Genomic DNA, 23,237 nt, shown 5'->3' on the forward strand with positions numbered 1-23,237 from the left:
AACGGCTTGGCTCTGCCCCTGGCATTGCTGAAGTTCATGGGCGACGGTAACCACTCCCCATCAGGTCGGCCGTATGCTCGTCTGCCTACAAAGGCAATAAAAAAAAAAAGTACAGTTAAGTGATTGTTATTGTAGGTAAATCGAGAATAATTTATCTTGTTAATCACATAGTCCTCGAAGGGGTGCAAGACAATTAGTACGTAACGCGGCAACAGTAGGTAATTATACCATTAATTTGTGCCTGCGAAGATCGGTTATTTTGCCGCAATACCGTTGGTAATTAAAGCAACCGAAACATGGCGATTTATGGTCGAGCCGCGCAATAAATTAAACACGAGGCAGCGTAAACGACCTCTGTCAATGATTAAAATGTGCAGGTTTATAAAATTCGAATAGCCTTTTGTTCTCTGGAAACGAAATTTAAATTTAGCTACGGTAGAACGTTTGTGTGTGTGTGTGTTTTTTTTAAATTATTCTACGCTTTTTTTTTTCCTACCTAAGCTGGTAGCCTGGAGCGGCTATTCCAGCGTAACCGTAACTAGTAGGTGAACTCACGGGGCTCAAACCTGACGACAATGCTAACACGAACCCTAGCAAGAGTCGTGCTTCGCAGAATCTACCACCGGATCGGAAACGCGACCCACTGAGAAGATCCAGCGAGAAACTCAGTGGGCTGTGTCTGAGAGTTAAACATATTCTACGCAGTGTTCGTCGATGATTCGAAATTCGCCCTCACCTCCAGATTTACATTCATTGGCACCGTATTGAAGATTCTAAAGAGAAAAAAAAACAACATATATGTATATCCAAATTTATTTAGTTGTAAAGCTCGTAATTAGTTACTAAGTAATAAGAAATCAAACAAGAAGTTTGCAAAAAGGGAAATAGGCGTACTGAACCGTTTTCCATTTATCTTTACTTGTGATGTCAGGTTATCCCAAACAAGATGCTACGAAAGAAAATTTTGGGTAGTAGGAAAACATTGAGACCGAAAAACGTGCACTAGGGCAACTAGAGCACCCTTTATTTAGAACTATTTGGTCGATATGATTAAAGTTGTCTTTTATATCGACTGATCTTCGATAGAAACCAGCACTTAGAAAAGAAAAGGATAAGGCTAGGTCTGGTCACAAGCACTTGGCCGTTAAGGAAGTTAGCCGATTGTTTGAAACTGTGTTGGATGTCTGAATTGTGTATAATATATCAGCCAGAAATATTTTGGTGTCGATGAAAAGGCGATAGAGAAAGTAATCAAAATAAAGTAATATTTATAGCATAAGGTTGCGGATTAGGCAGTATTTCAGATGAAGACTAGACTACAATATTCAATTGATTTCACGGGCTCATTTTGCAAGTTAGGTAATGACCGCACTAGCGACGTTGTACGCTTTGTTGAATGAGTAATGGCGATTGCGTTTCACAATGGGTAGGTATCGCATCTGTTTTAGCACAAACGCGTATTGGCTATCCATGCCGAACTGACAAATCTCCGAAATATACCGTAAAATATTCTCCGCCTACATAGACCCCGCATTCAAGGCTCGGCACCCGATGGCCTCTGCAGGAGCTAAACGGAGGCTTTGCGACCGCGCCACATACCTCGCTTGCTGGGCTGAGGAGCCGAAGAGAGAAGAGGAATCTTTCGCGCTCCTCAGTCTCACGGAGCGCCATGACCAGGTTCTCCCAACATGGGCACGATTCAAGCGCGTGCCGAGTGTCATCGTCTGGAGGCCTGCACTAACTGACAACCGACGGGCTGGGTATCCGTCCCCGACTCGAGGACTACGCTTTGCACTAGTATATACCGGCCGAGATTTCAGCCTCGTGGTCCAAAGGGAGGATTCTCCTTCCGCGTAGTTTCGTTTTCAAACTCGCCATCTGGGACACCTTAGCCTACTACCCATATATCCGCTCACTGGGTGTCAGAGCTTAGGTTCCAATAGAGAAAAAGAAAAGGCCGTAAAATAAAACAATTCAAAAGAAAAGGAGAAGAGTGTAAGCCATGCACCTCCAGGAGAGCCACACTTCGGCAGGTGGGGGGGAAGGAGAACGTGAAACCTCCAGTGATGGTTTTGGTCCCCGTCTCGCTGTAACACAACGAGAGAGACAGGACTATACATTTGGGAATGACACCCAGAGACTCCCATTATCTGCCATCTATCAACGCATCCGATAGAAGATCCAGCAACACCTGCGGGAGATATTCTCAAACCTAACGTAACGCAATTAATAAACTGTTAAAAGAATTAAATCATTGATTCAATTCATTCTATTTAGTAAAGATCTCAAAGTAAAATGTACAATAAGAATTTAAACTAAGATTAAGTGTCCGTTTACAATGCTCGGTGATTTTTAGGCTTTCGAAATGAGCCATCTCGTTCTCTGCCGTTTTAATTTTGCTTTATTTTCTTTACTTTTTTGCTCTGGAATAGCTTGTGGCACTAGGGAAATCTTGAAGAATATCTGTTAACTTATAAATAGATGAATTTGTATAATTACGGTTCTTTTTTTTTATTTGAGAATCATTGATTGAAGCTATACTCTACTAAAACTGTATTAACTCAATTGATATATTATTACGTTTAGACTATGAACTAACTAAACATAGCGAATGTATGTAATTAAGTGTTCAAATAACAGATTGGCCCGAAGCCAGGCGCCATTACTCTGCCCTTAAAGTTTGAATACCGCTTCGTCGACTAAGATGCCTTCGTCTCGATAATGAACTTCCAACCGTGGGAATGAAATGCTTTTTTTTTAAATATATAATTATTATTTTTCCCTATTAACTAACCGGCTGACTACTAACCGTTGGTAGCTTATGAGGCTGTTCCAACTACGCAATCTTGCTAGGTGAGTTCACGGGGCTCAATCTGGTAAGATTTGCTAACACAAGCCCTAGCAAGAGCAGTGATTCGCTGAATCTACCACCGGATCGGAATACCGACCCACTGAGAAGATCGGAGAAACCTAATGGGTTGTGCGTATGGGCTAGGTTGTACGTCGAACGAGAACTATGACTGGTGCTCGGAGAAAAAGCAATGAGAGTGGTTTGGGAGGCTCCGATAGGATGTGCTTAGGACGACGGCAGCTTCGCTTTGCCTCGTCGTTAAACGATAACTCGATAAACGAGTTATTATGACTCGCCGTTTTTCCAGAAAAAAATAAAGAATAGCCATTAATATTTAAACATATCGTTAAGATAAATTTTATTAAAACTTAATGTTACTGTTTGATTTTTAATTCAAATAATTCCATATATCATTTTTATTAGCCCATTTGAAGTCTACATTACCGAGTATCGTTTTGTCACAATTCAAAATGGCTGCCTATGTTTTGCCGCCAAAACGTTCGAAGGTCGTTGACATCAAATTGTGTTTTTACGAAAATCAAAACGACCAGAGTAATGGATTTATAATTTAATTGCTTACGAAATTAAAGTAAATTTATGATTATTATTATGCTTTACATTTTTTGTTATGAATTCAATTTGAAGCAAGCGTGGCCTAAAGGATAATCGACCTATTTATTATATGTATCAAGGGATGCGTCATGCGATCATGTCGATATTAAATTCCGCAGGCGGTAATAATTTTGTCGTAGGTAACACGTAAAACATTTTATTTTCACGAATTACTTAGTAGATATGTCCTGACATAGTCTAATCTAATCTAATCTAATCTAATCTAGACACGGATCAGTTTTATCAAAGGAAAAGAAAGTATAAGAGCGAGATACTGTGTCACTGGGGATGGCTCCCATTAGTCTGATGTGCGAGAGGGATTATAAACACCAATTTTATAATAAAGAATAAAGATTTATTGTTCGGTTCTTACTGTGTAGGTACACAACCCAAAGTATCGAGAATATCGTCTTACCATCTCAGTCTAGGCGTTCAAAAACTCTTCAGACAGAAATCGTTTAGAAACACTTTATGATTATTGGGTTCCCACATATCTTTGTGTTCGTTCGCATCATACATTTATATGAGGTTTAAATAAAACAACCACTAATGGCATAATAATCACTACATAGTATAAAACAAAGTCGCTTTCTCTGTCCCTATGTATGCTTAAATCTTTAAAACTACGCAACGGATTTTGATGCGGTTTTTTTTAATAGATAGAGTGATTGAAGAGGACGGTTTATATGTATAATAACATCCATTAAATAGTGGAGAAATCAATAATAAATTACAGTTTCTGAAGCGAAGCGAGGGCGGGTCGCTAGTAACGTAATAAATAGAAAACTCTCAGTCATCCGTGATCACGAAAACCGTAAGGTATTGGAAGCGTCAGTAATAATAAAATGTAAATAATAAACGTAAGATTAAATCGCAAAAACAGTTTTAATTATGGCTAGAACTCGTGAAAACCGAAGAAAATATTTTTTTTTTTTATTTTTTTTTTTATACTTTATGCTCAAAACAAAACTTGTACACAATACTAACTTCTAATGAACTAGATTATTGTAGTTTTCTTCTAGCGAATTCCCACAAGGTAGAGTCACTCTAAGGTTTCGCGACCATAATTACTAACAATATAACATTTATATTCATTCTATAAACTAGAAATGGCTTGTATATATAAATTTCCATGTAATTCCAATTAAAAAAATGTTTCATTTTGCAACACAAATGCAATCACTTACAGCGTGACTTAACCACAGTGAGTAAATCTGCCGCTGAACAAACTCAAGATTTTTTTAAATACAAATTTTCACCGTGACGATTAATTCATTTAATCATTTTAGTGAAAAATAATACAGAACTCGAAGAACTCGATCTCCAATAGACGCATTTATACAAACCAAACATTTCAATCAACGTTTACGTATTTATGATCAAAGACGTCGACGAATTGAATCGTTATAATTTCGATTGCCGCCTACGGAATTTTTAAATAATTCTTAGGGCCGTTTCACAACGCGCGTGGCAGACAAGTCTCTATGTCATTACAATACTAATGTAATTACATAACTCATAACATTTTTACTGTTGGTAGTATTGCGAGCATGGCAGTGGCGGAAGAAAGGCGATTGCATGCTGGAGAGATGCGAATGTTGCGATGGATGTGTGGAGTAACGAGAATGGATAGAATACGGAATGAATATGTTAGAGGAAGTCTGAAAGTGGCACCTGTGACAGAAGTTGAGGAGTGCGCGTTTGGGATGGTATGGACATGTGATGAGACGAAGTGAAAATGAGGTTGGTAAGAGAGTGTTAACTATGAATGTGGAAGGATATAGAGGAATAGGTAGACCTAAGAAGAAATGGATGGATTGTGTGAAAGACGATATGGGTAAGAGGGGAGTGAGCTAAGAAATGGTATATGATAGAAGAGTATGGAAGGAGAAATCATGTTGCGCCGACCCCAGGTGACTGGGAGAAGGGCAGGATAATGATGAGTATTGCGAGCATGGGTGTGGTATCAGCAACATGGTTATTCCTGCCGCAGAGTCATTCATGAGACCGTCGTTACGGAATACAATTGAAATGTCGACCCCATGTTTCAAGGAAAATGAAATTTCATTATATTTCATTCACATTATAATGCCTATTCGATCTCCGGTAGAGACTTAATACCAAATGGGTCGTGATTTCGTTCACCCATTTATTGCATTAGAAAAGCGGTAAGATAAAACTGAGCTTACTTATAAAATTATATTATTATCTCAAATATGAGCACATGGTAATAACCCTTTAGAATATTCTTGTCTGGTTCAAACAAAGGTTATATGTTTCGACACTCTAAAAGCGATAATCGCTTCATAATAATTTCTCAATTAGCGCTCAATTGAGTCCGGATTTTATCACCGCGTGAACAGTTCTTGGTCTTACCATTAAATAACTCGGTATCGTGTACAGTTAAATAAATAGTCGTAGTAAAGAATGTAATTCAATATAAGACACACGTGTACATGTTAAATACGAAAATAAAATTAGCCTCTGAATCTGGCATCTAAATATGATACCTTAAATCTGAAGTCCAAAGTTTATTAAAATTTTCGCTATGATCCTCATAAGAACACGCTTTATCTCTTTCTCCTAATCTTAGTGTGGCTTTAGAGTTTGTATTGCGCTTTTAAGCTTTGACATCGCGGTAGAAATTAGTAATCTCTGTGAACTCTATGCGCTATAATTTCCTTATTTCTCAACATAATCTTGTACAAAATCTCATCGGCACGTGTTCCAGAAGCTTCTTGTGTAAACCAGACCTTATGATTCTACAGAACGTCTCGAGACAGTACATTATGTTCAGTTGAGTGGATTCAATCAAAACATTTCCGAAGAATTATTCGCGTCGAAAACGACGAACACAACACGTAATGGTAATAAATGTCGAAAATTCGGGACTGCGTTGCTCTGAAATGTGTAGTTAGTAAAGCAAAACAAAAAAAAAACACTCTGTATATAGCACTCTTTAATTTTATCATGTAGGCCTCGAGAAATTTACCAGTAGCTATTTCAAGGTACCCACCTTCCAGGGTCATGAGTTTGGCGTGGTAAACGGCGCAATTAAAAACTGTGACGCGGTAAGTCTTTATTTCTTTAGTTTTTGATTTTTTAGTATTTCTCCGATACCCTATTTGGTGTGTGACTTTATAGACTGACATTTTTGGTTTTCTGACGGCGATCGGGAGTTCTCGTGGGTTTGTACTCCTATCCTACGATTAGTGTATGATCGCCTACCGATATTAATGTTTTATTATAATTATTTTTTATTGTATCTATTAATCTAATATCATAAATTTTTCTTTATTGCCCTTGTAGGCAGACGAGCATACGGCCCTGATAGTGAGTAATTACCGTCGCCCATGGACTTCAGCAATGCCAGGGGCAGAGCCAAGCCGCTGCCTACCGAATGCCTATCTAATATGTACTGCGAATATTATTCAAACGAAGTTTTGACGGCAATCGAAAATTTTCAAACAGGAATTCGTGATTAGGGAATGGTAAATTATTTTATTGAAACAATTTTCATTTACAAACCCCGTTCAGGTGTGATTTCGAATTTTGATAAAACTGAGATTCACAAAATGTTTTCGACAAAATTTTGTTGGAGTTTTAATAAAATTTTCGACTAAATTTTCTTGTCAAATAGCAGCGAGAGTTAGCAGAAAATTTTGAGCTCGAACATAATTAAAAAGGCGTTGTTCATTCATTTTTGTTTATTAATTTAAAATAAAGTACAAGATTTCCTTTATGTCTGTATTAAAGTAAATTAAATTTTAATAAAAAAAAAATCTCTAGTCTATAATTGAGATAATTTATGTCACGTGCCATCTATCTCCAGAATGAACTCAACTCCACAGTGTTTTTTTATTGCTTAGATAGGTGGACGAGCTCACAGCTCACCTGGTGTTAAGTTGTTACTGGAGCCCATAGACATCTACAACATAAAGCGCCACCCACCTTGAGATATAAGTTCTAAGGGCTCAAGTATAGTTACAACGGCTGCTCCACCCTTCAAACCGAAACGCATTACTGCTTCTCGAGTGCAATGAAATTTCCTTAGCAGCAGGCAGAGGCTCGGCTATACCTCTGGCATTGTTGATGCCTCATCATCTCTGCATCTTTTCCGTATTTCCCAAGGACCATATTCTCTTTTTGAAGGTAAGACTGATCGGAGTACTATTAGTTCATAAAAAAAAAGATTATCGATGTTACTAAAGGATTTTCGTCTATCGGGTAATAAACCTATGGTCGCAAATACCATCTGCTGGAATTGTATGCGTTCCCATCGTTCCAACTAGCCTGTCACATTCTGCTTGTGAATGCAGGTACATTCAACGAATTCTTCGGATAATTGGCTTTGTTTTGCTCTGCTCTGTTTCTATTTAGTTAGGGATTCGAATTTAAATTTGGAAATGGTTGATGTAAAAATAAAAGCTCAGAATCAGAGCTGCTGCATCAGCTTCAGAATCATGAATAGTCTGGTCGAGTTACATGGGCTTAAAAAAAGGTAAATACAAATAAAAATTAATACAGAAAGTAAGTAAGAAAATATTATTTCAGTACATTTAACTTTTTCGTCGGCACCTGCATCAAAAGATCAGTGTCGATGCTAACACAGCTTAAATCTACGATACCAAAAACAAAAAACTATCACAAATCGCGTATTCATATTTAGTATCGGCGTCGCGATGCCCTAATAAGGGTTAAATGACGTCACTTTACCGCCACACACCGGACGCCAATAGCGTTAATGGATTTTTTATAGCCTCTACTTAACTATGGACTACAATAAACCTAGTTACGTGTACGCGACGCGTTTGATTTTATCATCAAATAATGTCCGATGATTACTGGTTCATGTAAGTAATTGAAGACATTTTAGATTATAGAGTTGTATTATAGTTGAGTTTTTTTTTTTTTTTGCTTCAATAGGCAATCGAGCGTACGGGTCACTTTGTGATGAGTGGTTACCGACACTCATGGACATCTGCAATGCTAGAGCCGCAGCGAAGTGTATGTCTACAGCTGAGGTAACGTACGCAATAATATGCTAATCTATATATTAATACGTGAAGCAAAAACTTTGTATCCCTTTTACGAAAATCGCACGGACAGAGGAGTGTGAAATTTTCCACACTTATAGAGAATATAGAGAAGAAGTGCACAATGCTAATATTTTTTTAAAATAATGCATAAAAGATACATTAAATCAATAAAGAAAACATTACACACACTACATACCATGTATTTGACGCACACACGCATGCCTACTATTTATTGTCAAACTTTTGTTCTTGACGTCTGTGGTCAAATTGAGAATAGGTTAAATATTGTTTGTCTTTGTTAATATTTTTTATAGTATAATCTTGGCGAAATTTGTAATTATAGAAGTAAAAATAGAATTAAATAGAGTACAAACTTGCAATTCCAATTAATTATAGTCGAATTTCGACTACTGCGGGACTTCTAGTATAATATATTACGTAAACTGTTTTCGTACTATTAACAGACAAGGAAATTGATGGCAGACTAAAATAATGAAAGCGTTTCTCTGTCGAACTAGGTTCAAGAGTTCACAGCTTAGTGGTACACATTAGTGGTAGGGGATACTGTGAGTCCGCAAGAGTAGGTATCACGATCTTACCCTTTTCTAGCACTGAGCATTCATTGGTTCCAGGTGGGAAAGTAGACCAGCCATTACAATACAGTTGAGACTATGACCCGTTGTCTCAAGGTTGAGGTCGGCATTCTCTTCGTCATATCCACGGGCTCCAATAAATACATGTGATTTCGTCGGTTCATCAACACGATTAAAACAACAAATGTTGTTTAAAAACTAAAAAGAAACAAGCCGGTTTATCAAACCGTACTAATAATAAAAACATCTTTTTCCTGTTTAATACTGGTCAGATTCTTAGAGCGAAGTTATAAAATTATTGTATTGACGTCAGTCCTTGATGTGAATGCAAATTTTCAAGATAATTGGGCGTCTCGAGGTATGTTAAAATCAGTCAATTAGATACAAATTTAAGTACATAAATAGGTATGAATGTGGGTATTAGTAGGTAATTAGGTAATTAATAACATCATTTTAAAATTAGAAGACAAACATCTTGAAATGACAGCGAATTTAAACTTTATTTAGAATAGAATTTGAAATAATGAATCAAACATATACATGCCTACTATCTCTTGTATTATACATATTGCCATAGATAACTTATGGCATTAAAATTTATTGGAAATAGAAATAGGTATGTAATATAATAGATTACTGCAGAGATCGGAGTAGGTAGATTGTTCTAAAGTCGTTGACGTCAAACGTCGAGGATAATATGGATATGCCTCCAAAATACCGGAACGTTATATTTATTGTGATATTTGTTCCAGAATTTTGAAATTAGCATGAATCTGTGTTTAAGGTGAAAAACGTATTAATAATATCAATCTACGCTGATATGTACCTGAAATGAAACATGTAACACGTTTGGCGCATGCTCTTCATCGTATATCAGAGAAAATAATATCAGAATATAACGTACTTCCCGCACATTATGGATAAAATGGCATGTCCATATTATAATATCTTAACGCAAGTATATAAATTCAATCTACCTACTCCGACCACTATAGATGAGAAACAACATAAATCAAAATAGGTCGAACTAATAATAAGCGTGCGTGTCGAACGAGTAAAATCAAGTTAGTCAGTAAACACAATTATTATTTCGAAAATGGTAACATTAAGTCTTGGTAACACAAAATCTTAATTAGTATATCTACTCTTTACCGCGTTCGTTTAGACAGAGCGATAATTTAATTTAATAATAATAACAACTTATTTATTGTTAACAAACAAATAGAAGCATAATCATAACTTTCCATCTGTGCTTCAACTAAGTGATACCTGTACCTCAAGCAGCAGTGCTGATCGTATAACTAATATTAATAGGTATTAACTACTAGCAGTATTAACTAATTTATTTATCTCTATATATAAAAATGAATTGCTGTTCGTTAGTCTCGCTAAAACTCGAGAACGGCTGGACCGATTTGGCTAATTTTGGTCTTGAATTATTTGTGGAACTCCAGAGAAGGTTTAAAATGTATATAAATATGAAAATGCTCGGAATTAAATAAAAATAACAATTTTGTTTTTCCTTTGATCTGTCCCACGTCGGACGGATTTGTTTTGTTTGTTTTAAGTTTACCTTATACAAAAGTTTTGGGTCTTTTATTTGGCACTACGAAGTCTACGGGGTCAGCTAGTTAATAATATAAATAAGTAATAACTAATATTGTTACAATACAATTCAATTAGAAGTTGAGTAGAAATATACAAGTAATTATTACAGTCCAACAAGAATCTTTCAAGGAATGTAGATTAAATTCACTGTAATCCGAAAGCCGAAATCTCTTTAATGTTCTCAAAGAGGAGTTACGCAGCGTCAATGAAATTAAAATTTTTCGCATAGATCTATTGTGATTTCGTAACATTGCGGCTCCGCTGAATTCATTGAGTTTTCTAATTACAGTTGTTGAATCGATTTGTTCACGTTTCAAGAACTCTTGTTATTCTAATGAAGTCAGTTTGAATTCATTCATCAATTTAATTTGTATCCTCTTGCCAAGTTGGCTGTTTATCAGAAGGCGTGACCTTCACGACGCTTTCTCTTCTTCTATCTTTCGAAGCATTCTTGTCTTGTATAACTTACGAAGCCTACCACTAATTCCAGTTTTGAGTACTGGCGATGTTGTGGTGTGCAGGCCAGGAAGTAACCATGCGAATTCAATTTAGTGACATTCATAATCGATTGAGAATCAAAGTCATCGACATAGCTCAAAGTGACAAACTGAATGTAGCATTGGGCTGGACTTAAGAGACGGATTCTTGAGTGGAGGTCATTGGCATTGGCAAACGTAGTATGAAATGCCCCCATGCCAGACGGGGGGATGATTTGCGAGGGATGGCCGGTTAGAAATTAAAGAGGAGTCCCATAGACCAGCCTTAATGGCGTAAATTAAGAAAGGGCAAGGGATGATGATAATGATTTTGGAAGTATATTTACAGTACAATTTGCGGAATTACTGGTGGTAGGACCTCTTGTGAGTCCGCACTGGTAGGTACCACCACCCCACCTATTTCTGCCGTGAAGCAGTAATGCGTTTCGGTTTGAAGGGTGGGGTAACCGTTGTAACCATACTGAGACCTTAGAACTTATATTTCAAGGTGGGTGACGCATTTACATTGTAGATGTCTATGGGCTCCAGTAACCACTTAACACCAGGTGGGCTGTGAGCTCGTCTACCCATCAAAGCAATAAAAAAAAGTGTGGCACTCCGGAACTGCCGCGGTAAAGCTATTGCATAGCATTTTTTATCAACTTATGCAATTATAATTAGACAATGATAATTTAACATTAAAACAATAACAAAACAAGACCACGCTATATTAAACATTAATAAAAGCAAAACATTAACTGTCCCCTTCACACTCATAAGCTAGGCCGCGAGAGAGAGATATGGGCAGACTTTTCATGATGCGCATGCAGTGTGACGTCACGCCACGCGCTAATTCACAAACACTACACAAGCGCAACGTGTGAATGTGTTGAACGCTAGCTACATACTAGGCGTAGTGGGGGTGTCAGGTTATTTTCGTTACGTAATCTCTTAATTCAGTCGCTGCGCTCAAAGTCCGTGATAAAATCTATGCAATAGCTTAAAAAAAGTCTCGTCGTATGTAAATTAACAAAGTTTGAAGATAAACAATTAAAGCTCTGGAGTGATAGTTTGATTATAATTTACATTGTAACCGTATTATCGAACAGAACAGGCTGGTAGGGAGCCTTACAAAGGGTTTTAATTAAACCCAAACACAAACCGTCCAAGAATTTCAATATATGGGACATGTTTTGTAACATGGCGCTGTCGCATCGTACTACGATGCTGTTTAAATTGTTTCTTCGTTCAATATATCTTGTTTTAGTGTGGTGTATGTGTTTTTATTAATTTACTGTATGTATGGTTGAAAGAGCTCACGGCTTTTTTGGTCCTAAGTGATAACTGGAGTCCATAGGCATTAAGACATGAGATTTAAGCCTCAATTGTAGGATTTAGCGTGTTCCAGCTTTTAAACCGAAACGCCTTATATGTACAGTTGTAATACCTACCCGTACCTCTAAAGCTGAAGTTTCATATATTATCATCGTAACAAAGTGGTACCTCTCTAGCCGTTTCGGCTCACAATTAAATAGTTATTATGATCTAGTAGAAAACATTTGTTGTATTCAGATAAAAGTCTGCTAAATTCGGGATTCGGTCACAGCGGTCCCAGGTAGAGAATTTATGGTGTGTACATATATGATGTATATTATATTGTAAAAAATGGAAACGATTATTGGTTTTTTAAATTGAATTTATTGGCCGGCTGACGTGGCCTGATTTGATCGGAATTATTTACAATCAATATTAGCAACTAACCAAAATCGAGACGGGTTCTGACAGATCTTCCGCACGCTACGATGGCTGAGACGAGAGAGAGAGAGAGAGAGAGATTTTTATTTATTTATTCCTACCTATTTTCCTTTCTATGCCTTGAGAGGGTATTTTGGCATCTCCTTGACGTGTAGGTGAGCTCACGGGGCTCAAATCGGAGTATTGCTAATACTGGCCCTAACAAGGGCAGTATCTTGCAGAATGTACCACCGGATCGGAAACGCGACCCACTGAGAAGATCCGGCGAGAAAGTCAGTGGGCTGTGTCTATGGGTTGAGAGAGAGAGCGAACACGGCAAATGCTGCTCCTTATTATAGGCCATTGCAGTGCTGCTAGACGATATTTTCATTTAGTTCTAACAATATTATGATACATTTTTACATAATGTGAAATCTAGTCACAAATTTGTAACCTGATCCAACATTATTCTCTTAATTTAGATCTACCTAGTTTTTCTTAAATATCCTAAATTTCAGTAGTTAATTGAAAACGCTTTGATCGATACAGGTGTTTATTTTACTTCCATGGTTTTCCTAGTTAGCTGATTTCGATGTGTAAGAAAGAATGAGCCCTACAAATATATCACTCTATCTATACATATAAATAAAATTGGTGTGTCTGTTTGTAATATTGAAATAGCCGTTTTATTACTACATGCATATGAATATATATATATACGGTACTTACACCAAAATAACATTTTTTACAATTTTTTGTCTCTCTGTCTGTTTGTTCCGGCTAATCTCTGGAACGGCTTGACCGATTTTGACGAGACTTTCACTGATAGGTAGCTGATGATATAAGGAGTAACTTAGGTTACTTTTTTTAGACTAGCTTCGCCCCGCGACGTCACCCGCGGTACGACAATAACCGCGGGTAACACCGCGGAACTCAATTATCAATAATAAAATTTAATGTTTCCGAAGCGAAGCGAGGGCGGGTCGCTTGTACGAAATAAAATAAATAACGTAATACTATAGGCCTGATCATATAAATTAAAATAAATCCTTATTTTCCTATCTAAAATGTCCTCGGTAAGTACTAAAAAGCCCATACTATTTCTTATTAATGGCACTTTAGATTTATTTTATGGCTCCTGTATCTAGGCGCAGCAGCTGAACATGTTTTGTTAAAATTAAATACCCCCTAAAAAACTAATGTAAAACATTGATATAGTAAAAAAGTCGTATATTACCATCCATTTCTCTGACAATGATTAAAACCTACGCTCTCGCTGAGACAGTTTTATAAAAGCGTTTATATTATTGGTGGTTTGATCGAAAGGCGTTAGGTGTAATCAAACGATTGGGCTCGGCCGTCAGATTCGGGACAGGAAGCATCTTTTTCTATTCAACTGGTGGTAACTGTCAAATATCGAAAAAAGAATACACGACTTGGTACTTCACGCCTGGACAAAGACTTTTGCTTTATAAAGCACAAGTCCGGCCTCGCGTGGAGTACTGCCCCCATCTCTGGGCCGGGGCTCTCAAATACCAGCTTCTTCCATTTGACTCCATACAGAGGAGGGCCGTTCGGATTGTCGATAATCCCATTCTCACGGGTCGTTTGGAGCCTCTGGGTCTGCGGAGGGATTTCGGTTCCCTCTGTATTCTGTACCGTATGTTCCATGGGGAGTGCTCTGAGGAATTGTTCGAGATGATACCGGCATCTCGTTTTTACCATCGCACCGCCCGCCACCGGAGTAGAGTTCATCCATACTACCTGGAGCCACTGCGGTCATCCACAGTGCGTTTCCAGAGATCTTTTTTGCCACGTACCATCCGGCTATGGAATGAGCTCCCCTCCACGGTGTTTTCCGAGCGCTATGACATGTCCTTCTTCAAACGAGGCTTGTGGAGAGTATTAAGCGGTAGGCATCGGCTTGGCTCTGCCCCTGGCATTGCTGAAGTCCATGGGCGACGGTAACCACTCACCATCAGGTGGGCCGTATGCTCGTCTGCCTACAAGGGCAATAAAAAAAAAATAAAAAAAAAACACCAAATGTTTCGTGACGTTGCCGCTGTCATGGTCCCTATTCAACTGGTTTTAAGTGATTTTATGACCTTTATGGTAACTTTTTATGGTTATTAATGAATGAATGGTTTATTTTATTTCAGACAACAATAAGTCCATATGTGTACATAGTATCATTGAAACATACTCAAAATTAACAAAACCAATCAAATAAAAAAGATAAATTTATTAAAAGTAATTATCAGTTGAATACATTTCAAATATTCTATTCAATTGATACTTACTTCGAACCAACCATTATTATTATTATTATTATTTAGTCCGCAAGTGAACCATGGTACAATGGTTCAAGTACCGACAGTCATAACAGTTACGGTATGGACCTTTTTATGGTAGCTAAGACCTTTAGGTCAAGTCTTATTTTAATTTTAATGATAACTTTTTTATACGAAATATGATATTATGAAATGAAATGAAGTTGATTATTATGAAACATGGCATGAAATGAAATGAAAACGAAACGAAATGAAATGAGATGATATGGGATGAAGTATAATCTCAGTAAAATGGTGGTCATTTACTGAGACTTTTTCAATAGACTTTTTGGAAGATCCCGAGAAGTTACGTTCAGCAACTTTGTTTCATTTTCCCACATTTGTGCACTTTCACAGATATTAAACGGTTAATAAACCACCGTTATTACACATTTAAACCCGAAGAAACACTAATTAGACAAAACAAAACAAAATCACACAACTTCATTCCTCGCGTTCCCGCCAAAAAGCCTTATTCAGCTGGTGGTAACTGTCAAATATCGAAAAAAGAATGCACGTTACGTTGTCTCTGTCGTTGTGCGAGAGAGACAAAGAGAGCACGTTATACCCGTTACGCACCCTCTCTTCGCGATACGCACGTCAAAATATATTATGCTAATGTTGCAGAATCGGACAGCAGACATCCGTCATCGACGAATTTCATCACGACGAAATAACGTCATATATTTACAGCAAATTTTTTTTTCGGCCTTAGAGCCGTATCTCTTGCTTGGGGTTTTCTAGTAGGCGTTCGGGATATGTGGGTCTTGGCGGACTTTTTTTTATTGCTTATTTGGGTGGACGAGCTCACAGCCCACCTGGTGTTAAGTGGTTACTGCAGCCCATAGACATCTACAACTTAAATACGCCACCCACCTTGAGATATAAGTTCTAAGGTCTCAGTATAGTTACAACGGCTGCCCTTCAAACCGAAACGCATTACTGCCTCACGGCAGAAATAGGCAGGGTGGTGGTGCCTATCTGCGTGGACTCACAAGAGATGCTACCACCAGTAAAATAACGAATAATCCAGATGTTTTTCGAGTCCTTCGACAGTATGTCCGGCGATGACGGCATCGCAGACCGCGAATTGGACCGCGGCCGCCACCACGTCCCCCCTGTCTTCTGGTGCCAACAGACTAAAATGACGGTAGCGTGCGGCATAGCCAGGACCACCCTCGGTCGCCCGTTCAAATATCTATTTAAAACCAACTGCTTCAACACTATTAATAAAATAAAATAAAGCTTAAATACTGATGTGGATTGTACCGGTCGTGAAGAATATTTTATCTCAACGCAATGGAAATTCCAAAGCATTGACCGTATATCTCATTCTCACGGTTGTGAGACCTACAAAAAAATCATTATGGACTCTTCAAATGCCTTCATATTCTTGTGAAACCTCATAATATATCTTTAAAAAAAAAAAATTCCCGTTTGTTTTTCCCCAATTTTGACCTCATTTTGCGTCCGAACCAGTTAAACTTTCATGCGACAAGCCATTTTACATTACGTATACCTGAGTATAACTTTACCGGCGCTGCGATTTACTACCAGCGGAAGCGACGATTCTCGCCGAAGACGCCCTTTTTACTTAACCGAATTTATTGCGGCCACTTAATAATAAAGCTTCCGGCCAACTGTTAATTTCCCTCTGTTTGCTTAATGGCCGCTTTCGGGCTTCCACCCCTGTATTGTTCGTTAGCTACGAAACGGCTACTTACTTATGCAGAAGTACATAACGTAACCGGGGCGCGGATCGTATATTGTATATCGAGAGTCGATTTATATTTTACGCTAGTCTGCCAATATGGAAAGGGAACGAGCGAACCGAAAATAAATATCGGGTAAGACAAACGCTGCTACTTAAACCTTCTTTAAGGATTCATGGGTCGGGCCTCCCAAAAGCCGCGTTCATTAGAGAATACTAAATATGTACAAAGCTGAATATTGGTGAATATTTCACGAAAAATCCTCGTATTTTTTTTATTAATAGGTAATAGTAAGAAATGGTTTAGATATTTTAGTTGCAAGTGTCCCATTAGGAGAGTAAATTAGCATTTAAATATATACATATATGTATGACTATTTGGTAATAACCTAACCTAAGATTAGCAACCTAATTTGGGCTTTTCGCAAGTGGTTTTAGGGGACCTAGTCTATATATGTTGTTTGAAAGGACAAGAAGTAATGGAGGAACATAGTCCAAACAAAAGTGGTCCGTAAAGTTCACGGACCTCAGCGCTGAAGAACACGATGCGAAGAGGAGTCCATTTATGCAAACCTGAAAGTTCATCGCGTCAGTCAATGCCTGTTATTATTGGGAGTGGCACATGGGTAGAAAATTATGATGAAGAAATTACTAATAATCAAATAAAAGTATTACTATATTATACAAACCTGAACTTTCTTTTTGACTGAATGACAGACTTCACTCCATGAAACTATATGACACTGAAATAAAATCCTTTTTAAAAACTGAAGAGTCTTAAATAATAAAGATCATAAAGGTTTTTCTTTACACATGTACGTATATATTAAACATTCAATGTTATATAACTGGAACAAAATAACATCTTCAATTTGATATCAAAACGTACGCCGGTGAACGTAATCTTCGATTCCCAGACCGGAATAAAGCGTCTGGCTCTGACATAACTAACTAGGATAGCGAAGTGACCTCAAATCAATATCTAAAGTCAATACCTCGAATAATAACAGGCTTTAGATCGTACCATTCGAATATCTCTCTAATCTTCGAAGTTACGCACGTCCTTTGAATTTCTAAATCAAAGCTGATCGTAACGTGTAATTGTAATATTAACCACTAACCATTAGGCCAAAATACACAAACTGGAATTACATTTTAATTTCTGTGCTTTGGACTAATGGTTGGTGTGGCCTTTTACGGTTTCGTTGTTTAAATATCGGACAGTAATCCGTTGAAGTCGTTGTTTCTGTAGCCAGAATACACGTGAAAAGGGCTCCGGCCCGTTTTACTGGAAAAGTTTGTTCCTTTGTGTATTGCATTTTTTAAAGGCATATTTTAACTAGCGCATGGCTTATTCGTCCCAAACAAATTACAGTAAGGTCTCAGATGAAATCGTTCATGAAGATGCCAGAAACAATCTAATCGCTGCGCACTGCAAAGCTGTTATATTGCGTAAAAAAATATACTATTCTACGTGGTAGGTAGGAAATCTTAGATTTGCTCACAGCCGCCCTGACGTGAAGCGGTTACCGAGGCCTATAGAAATAACGACGGGAAAGTCATCTACTTTAACCCTTTGTAGGTCACCGGTGCCCTACGCGGCGCACAGATATAATTATGTCGATTTCTGTTACTAAGACACCTAGATTGCCAAAATTGCCTTTTTTTTCTTTTTGGAACGAATTTCCAAATGGGACGTTGCGGAGGGGTACCCGAACCGGGAAAAAACGTCCGTAACGTAAGATTTTTATATTTAGTTCGTTATCAACAGATGTCGCTGCACGTAAATTCAACAAATCCTGAATCGCGGTGACGAGATGTTGGACAGTTGATAGACCTTCTCGTATTTCTCTTGCTTAATCATACTTACCTGGCGTAGGGGATACCGTGATCATGCAGGCGATTCCCCCAGGACGAGGCTACTCTATTGCACTGCGGAATGGTTGACCCTTGCGATTATCCCTAATGCGGATGACTCGGACGCGTAATTTTTATAAATCATTGTGAATAAAATAAAGTTGATAACTTTGTAAAGGTGTTTGTTTATTTTTTTTTATCAATAGTATCAATAAAAAAAAACATAATAATAAATGTATAACCGAATAATTATTTTCTTTATACCTCGAATAGAACTTATAATTAATATTTTTGTAATAAGGAACTTCGTTCCTATCCGGTGTTCCACGACACAACACAACTTTTTTTTTTTAAGTATTTTAGTCTTTTAGATTTGTTAGATATAAATTCATTCTCAGCTTCTTCGGATTTGTCTTTCCTCGAGTCTACTATTCCGGCACCTTAGTATCAGAAATCGATATAATTACTTCAGTGCGCCACGAAGGGCGCCGGTGATCTATACGGCAGTCAAAGGGTTAAGATACGATCGAAGCCTTAAGTATGTTGTATCACAACTGTCTCAATCTCCCACGATTAATGACGACGTGTGGAGAAACAAACAAAATACTAAATCTATTTTTTTTGTACATTAATCACACATTCGTACGTAACATGTATAGAAACCGTGTCGTTATCTGAACAACTATAATACGTAATGACAATCTATTATCTAGGGAAATTACCTAGACGTTGTCCGTGTCCTGTCGTTCGGTCACGTGCCAAAGTGGCCTGTACAGGGTTGTCACCTTGATAAGGTTAATAGTCATTCTCGCTTTGAAATGACTGATAAGAACAGTATTTTATTTTTTTAAACAGCATTTATGATCAGAGAAGCATATTATTATTAATATCTGATTTGATTACATTCTTTTAAAATATTGATTGGAAGGATATACGATTAATAAAATGTGATATCTCCTTTTTATAGTGAAAATTACCCTTTGTTTTCAAATACTGAGAAATAAAACGTATTAAAATAAGTGAAACAGCCTCAGCTCTTATTAATAACATACTAACGTAATCAAAACACTCGAAAATAATAAATATAAATATTATTACAAAAGATATAAAAATAAACAATATTTATTTATCTCTTCTTGTACAACCCTAACACATTCCATCATGAACTTAGACCTCTCACATGCATGGTCCATGCATTCATTCTCGTCGCTCTGACCGATATTTAATTAACTATATCTAAGTGTATCTACGAAGACATAAATATGGAGTCCATTATTTACAGTTTCATCAATGCGCCGACCTTAATCTCCTAGAATGGCTTATAGAGATTGACTCAGGAAATCTCCGTTGATCGATTAACGCCGAGGCCGGTCGTCCTCTTCAATTTATATCGCAAACAGAACGCACCTTTTGTGTACCGAAAACGAAATTTATCGGGTTCAGTAAATTTACATTCATTCACATGCAAAAGTTTTGGGGAGCCCCTTTTGTTTCCTGTTTTTTCTTTTAATTCGCAATTTATGTTTTTCTTGTCTTTGTTTGTAAAACGAAATATAATATTTTAAAGGCTTCCGACTTAACGAAGTCAGATTGAACATCGACTTCAACAATCCTTTGGACTTTGTCGGTTACCATGGTTTTCCTGCGAATCTCCTTATTTCTGATTTGATGATGATCTCAAGATGGACCGACGACCTATTATGGTTCGCGTGGATCCGCTGGATGCAAGCAACGCAGGACCGATCTTTGTAGCGAGGCTTGGGGGAGACCTATGTCCAACAGTGGACGTCTGTGGGCTGATAGAATAGAATAGAATAGAAACATCAAAATTTTCTTAGTAACTTACACGAGCTTTTTTTTCTCCTACCTGTGCTGATAGCCTTGAAAGGCTATTTCAGCTTCACCCTAACGGTTGTAGGTGAGCTCACGGGGCTTAAACCGGAGTGGTGCTAACACTGGTCCTAGCAAGAGCAGTGCTTCGCAGAATCTACTACTGGATCGGAAACGCAACCCACTGAGAAGATCCGGCGAGAAACTCAGTGGGCTGTGTCTATTGGTTAATTCGCTCGTCGAGCCCTTCGTCGCAAGCGACGGGTTCGACGAGGACGGTGACCGGTGCTTGTGGTGCCTAAAAGCACCGTTAATGGATCGGGAGGATCCGTAATCACGTGCTTTGGGCGACGTCGACTGTTTACCATGAAGGACTTTGCAGACTATCAAAACTGCAGCTAATTCAAAGTTAATAATCAAATATTCAAACAAACTTTATTTGTGATAAAAAAAACCCGTGTAATAGAATACTTTACATACGGCAAGAATTTCTATGTAGCTAATATCCAGCCACGTTTTGAAATCGTGATTACGAGTACATACTTACCCTTTTGCATTACCTATTACATCGCTTATCGATACCATTTGTTTTACCCAAAGAGATTGGACAAAGAACTCGAGAGCCTTTGTTTGTGCACATTCGGTATCGGCCCGTTTCCGCATTAAGTTTACCTTGGAGGCATTCCCGAAATTGATTGGTGCGACGCAATTTTCTTTTGACGTTAATGAAATTGTCTTTTGGACAGTATCTTTTTAACGTTATATAGAGGATATACCTAGATTATTTGTGTTTATCAAAGGAATTGTGTGTGTAGTTGAAATTAGACGAGCGAGGGAGGATTAGTAAAATGAACGAAAGGTAGTTTGATTGTTGTAGATAGAAATCCTGCTACCTGATGATGTGGTTATCGGAACCCATAGACATATTGGTGCGGTTGCAGGTGAGCTTGAGCTATCGTCGTACCGATGTCTGGCCCTTCGGTTCAGAACGCACGAATGAATGCTCCGTGGTAGAAATAGGTCGATCGTGCTTGTTCAGATGCAAATACGCCCACTATTTTAATAATCGATGTTAAGATGTCGAGGGCAGGATGAATGAAACGCTGTTTAGGAATGCACCCGTTATAAGATCGTACCATATCGATGTTCATTAGGTTAATATGTTAAAACTCCATGATAAAAAAATGGCTTTCTACTTTTCTTGATTAGCTCTCTGGTTACTGCTACTAGGTTTTTGTAGGGGGAAGAAAGAGTTTGGTTGCTGCTTCCTTAAAAGCACTATCAATTAAGTCACTTTTATATCTGACCATTTTCGCTACGAACAGTAGGGCATAATTTTAGTCTACACTTTTAGATAACACCTTCCCTGTTTCTGCCGTGAAGCAGTGATACTTTTGATTTCGAAAGGTGAGGCAGCGTTTAAACGGTAAAAAATGATGTTTGAAACTGACGGTATTCACATATGTAGACTTCAATAACTATACATTACCGATTCAAAAATTATTATATCACCAAAACATTAATGAAATACAAAATGAATATTTTTATGTAACTTAGGTAATCAGTGTTTTTGCGTTGGAATTAACTTGCTGAAAATCCATCTATAGATGGATACAGTTTGTGCCGGTCTGTGAGAAAACTGGCAAATTGCGTTTTCAATTTTGAATAAAACGAAACAAGGGCTTGTTACGCCACCTCGGAAGAGCTGGAACGAAATGAAAAAGGTCAATCAGGGAAGAGATGGGTAGGATTTAGTGTAATCCCAACCTACTGCGGATTCGAAGGAGATAAAAGCAAAGGGAAGGTACTCGTTACGTCCGAAACGGCCCCTTTAATTGGTGGATTAGACGCTGTCAGTTTTACTCCGTTAATGGAGGTTGGCTTAAAAAATATTTTTGTTGCAATTTCCATTCTATAATTTGATGTGTGCTAAGCCCATAAAATTGTTTGAACTTCAAATTTGTACAACAGTTGGAGTTCAACTGTAGCCAGCGTGTAACTATATTTCCATTTTTTATTGCCTTAAGGGTCGATTCGACCAAACAAGAGTAAATCTTATTCTTAGAATAACTCGTCAGTTAATCGAGAGTAAATCAATTTTACGTTTTACCATCTACAATTCTAAGAATAGTGGGCCTATTCGGGAATTGTTACTATACCGCCGTTTCGCACGGAATAACGGAGCTATTCCTAGAATAAAGTAATGGCGTCAGTCAGTCCAACATCTGATTTCTGTCATTTCATAAATATTTATTCTGTTTTAATTTCAAGTCAACGCAATGCACTAAATTATTATATACGAAAAAAGACAAAACCACACGACAAAACTTGACAATTCCCTCAAACAAACAACAAATAAAAATAATACGTTTGACAGCTGGATATCTTACACAACAGCTACTTTTTCACACTAAAATACGGCAAAATCGAGTTGACGTTTTGTATGCTCTTACACTATGCCGTTGAACAACAAAATTTATTTGCCGGATTTTATTTTTGTTCACCATTCACTCTGCTATTCGCGTATTGTTATTCCTAGCGCAAGTATACGTGGAAAAACGACTATGGATTTACTCGAGATTAAAATCATGGAATA

General features: G+C 37.7%; 1 protein-coding gene and 1 pseudogene across 2 annotated transcripts in view; both read left to right on the plus strand.

Annotated features, from left to right (window-relative positions):
• The window catches only part of _Bre4 (glycosyltransferase), a 153,314-nt gene that overhangs the window by 84,305 nt on the left and 45,772 nt on the right, over window positions 1–23,237 (plus strand). The gene's annotated exons all lie outside the window — the stretch shown is intronic.
• LOC114252457 (U1 spliceosomal RNA) lies at window positions 18,817–18,959 on the plus strand (annotated as a pseudogene).

This window comes from Bombyx mandarina, chromosome 03, assembly GCF_030267445.1.
Source record: "Bombyx mandarina strain Sakado chromosome 03, ASM3026744v2".
In the NCBI taxonomy this organism is placed as follows: Eukaryota; Metazoa; Arthropoda; class Insecta; order Lepidoptera; family Bombycidae; genus Bombyx; species Bombyx mandarina.